Below are 3,126 nucleotides of genomic sequence, written 5' to 3' on the forward strand. Positions count from 1 at the left end.
GGGGACCTCGGGCCCCTCGGTGACCTCGGGCGTGCCCGGGACCCGCCCCAGAGGGATCCGGCCGCGCGCGGCTCCTGGGTGGGGAGCCGGGGCGCACGCGGGCTCGGGGTGACCCCGGAGCAACCCCTCCCACATGCCCTGAAATCGCGTGTCCTGCGGGGCGGGCGCAGGTCGCGGACTACAGGGCCGGGGTCTGAGCGCCGAGGGGCAGAGAGGACGAATAGAGGGGAACGTGAGCGCCCGGGAAGGACGCGGCAGGGAGAAGCCGGCGCAGAAGGGGTTAAGCGGACCCGGCGCGCTCCCACGGTCTCCACCTGCGCCCGGCGCCGCGAGGAGGCGCGTCTGGGGTCCGCGGGCCGGGCAGTGCAGGGCTGGGTGAGCTGCCAAACGCGAGCCGCCAGGTGGTGCCCCGTGTGCCGGGGGTGTGTGGCTGTTGACGTGGATTTAGCCGGGTGATGCTGCAAAGGCTCCGAGCAGGCCCGCGTGTTTGCGGTTCTGTCCCTCGGCGTGCGTCCTGTGGCCGGTGCGTATCCCCGTAGGCCGTGCCTGCGTGTGTGTGAACACGAGCGTGTGACGGGGAGGCGTGTCCAAGCGGGTCTGCCTGGGGGAGTCAGGGCCGCGGTTTCTGTTGGGAAGGGGTGCTGCAGGGTGGGACACGTGTGACCGCGGGCATCCGCGTGACAGGCGTGCCCGCGTGTGTCCGTGTGGCTCTGCGAGTAGCGGTGTAGGTGGGCCCTCTGCGGATCAGCACCGCGGACAGCGCCGGCCCGTGCCTCAGCTCTGGGGACTTTGGGAGCGCAGGAGACAGTTGCCTTACTCCCCACCCTGCCACTGTCACAGGTGGGTGCAGGAATGAGCGGGGTGCGTGGGGGCCGGGCCTCCCAGCTCCCATCCTGCTGGGGCGTGGGGCGTCCCCCATCATGGGTGTGCGGCTCCTGGGTGAGGATAGGGATCTGCCACCCCTAGCTGGCCTTGCCCTTGGGCTCCTGGAGCCCACACTGGCTGTGGGACACTCTTGGCCTGTCCCCTCTGCTCTGCCCCTGAGCTTGGCCACTCGGAGCCGAGGTGCCCTGTCTCCTCCTGAGGGCTGGTGCTCACACAGCCTTGAGACCAGGGTGGGGTCCCAGGAGTGTCCGGGAGGGTTGCATCTGACCCCCACAGACTGCGTGGGGTTCCCTCTGTGGATGGTTCACCGGGAGAGCTGGGCAACGCCTCGCCTCATGGTGCCAGGCTGTGGACAGGGAGCAGGGAGGAAGCCTGGACCGGATTCCGGAGTCTGCTGGCCCCTCTGTGGTCCGAGGTGCTCTGGGGCAGGGCACGAGGGGCACGGCAGCTGAGGGGTGCGGCCTGCAGCGGCAGTGGAGCTGAAGGGACCTGGCTGTCACCTGCAGGCTGCTCGTGGGTCTGCGACCCCCCATGTCCCGGACGCAGAGTCTCCTCTCAGGCCTGACTCAGGGTGGAAGCAGGCCCCAAGATGTCCCAAGAGCAGTGTCTCTCAGCACCCACCAGGGGCTGCCAGAAGCCCCTCGTGGGGTCAGAGTGACAGCTCCTGGCCCCATAGCCTCACCCGCCCCTTCAGGCAAGGGTGCCGTGTGTGGGCAGCGGGCAGTGCGTGTGCGTGGAAGGGCTCTTCAGACACGCTGGGGACACGTGCACCGTGACGCCTCACATGTGTCTCACCACCACAGGAGCTTGTGCCGTATGCCACTTCCGAAGCTTTGCCGGAGGGCGTGCGTGCTAGGCGGAGCAAGGGAGGCAGAAAGCACGCCCCGAGGGTGCACTCACACCACAATCCCGTCTCCATTCCTCCCTGTGTTCGGGACTGGGGCGCCCACGGCAGGTTCTCATGCCCCTGGGGCTGGGATTCAAACCAGCAGTTGGCCATGTGGGATCTAGCTGAATTAGCTGCCAGGCCAAGGAGCTAGCCTACATTAATACTTCCACTCCTCCACGTTTTCACCAACCTTTTAAAGTCCTCTTGTAAATTAATTTTCAAAAACCACTTCTGGAGTGGTGGGGGGCCTTCCGGTACACACTTTCCCGCCTTCGCTCCGTCTTCCCGGCTGGCGTCTGCTGGCGCCCACACACTGCCTTGCAAGGGGACAGGGAGTAGGGCCCCCAGCCACTGGCCCGTGGGAGGCCTGAGGTGGCCCCACCTCCTTGGCCCTGAACTGGGTCCCAGCCAGCGGGTGTCACCCTGCCAATCGGCTACACCTGTGGGCTGCGGGCGGAGGTGCCAGGGAGGGCTCCAGGGAGGAGGAGGTGCTGGAGGTGGCCCTAGCAGGAAAGCAGGGATGGCAGAGGCCAGGAGGCGGGGATGTGGGGCTGGGCCGGGCTGAGTCAGGGTCAGGCTGTGCGTTGGCCCCGCTGACTGGGGATCTGAGCTGGGTGTGGGCCTCTCTGCCTCAGCTTCCCCTGAGTGAGGTGGAGGTGGGACGAGGGAGGGGGTGCCTGCTTTTCCACGTTAGCATCTCGTGGGTTCAGAGCTCACACCCCCTAGGGAACCAGCAGTTGGCGTAATGGCTATGTCGCTGGATTCCCACGTAGTCGACCACGGTTCGCGTCCCGGACCTGGTGGCTTAGAACTCATGCCAGTGCGTGTGCATGAGTGCTCAAAATCCCTAGAGGAGAATGGAAGAGAATAGATTGCAGCGTGGCCAGGGTGACTTCCTGCTTTCTGTCTCTTTGTCTCCTCTGTCTGTCTGGCGAGCGCACGTGCCCTATAGCGAAAACCTCTCAGAAACAAACAAACAAACAAAAAAACAAGAAACTCACAGCGCCTCTGCTCGCTGGAGGGACATCTGCCCAGCTCTACCCACACTGGCTGTACTTACACCCAGTCGGGTCCTTCAGCTCCAGAGACCCTGGGGTCCTCCTTCCCTGTGCCCTGCAGCCCACCCCCACCCCCCAAGCAGGGGGCTACACTGCACATGCTCAGAAGTGGCCTCTTGGGCTAGGAGGTGGTACAGTGGTTCAGGTGCCGGATCCCACGTGGCCGACTGCGTGGTTCAAATCCTAGACCAGCTTGGGAAACACGCCAGGTGCATGTGTGCACGCCCAAAGCCCTGAGAGGAGAATGGAGAAGGGATGGCGGGTGGCGTCCCCCTGGGGGAGCTTCTCTTTCCC

At 65.5% G+C, this 3,126-nt stretch overlaps 1 protein-coding gene across 1 annotated transcript in view; it reads left to right on the plus strand.

Moving 5' to 3' along the window:
- The window catches only part of HCN2 (hyperpolarization activated cyclic nucleotide gated potassium and sodium channel 2), a gene marked incomplete at its 3' end in the record, with an annotated part of 26,145 nt that overhangs the window by 3,311 nt on the left and 19,708 nt on the right, over window positions 1-3,126 (plus strand). The window lies entirely within an intron of this gene.

This window comes from Tupaia chinensis, unplaced genomic scaffold (genome assembly GCF_000334495.1).
Source record: "Tupaia chinensis unplaced genomic scaffold, TupChi_1.0 Scaffold149964_1, whole genome shotgun sequence".
NCBI classification, from domain to species: Eukaryota; Metazoa; Chordata; class Mammalia; order Scandentia; family Tupaiidae; genus Tupaia; species Tupaia belangeri.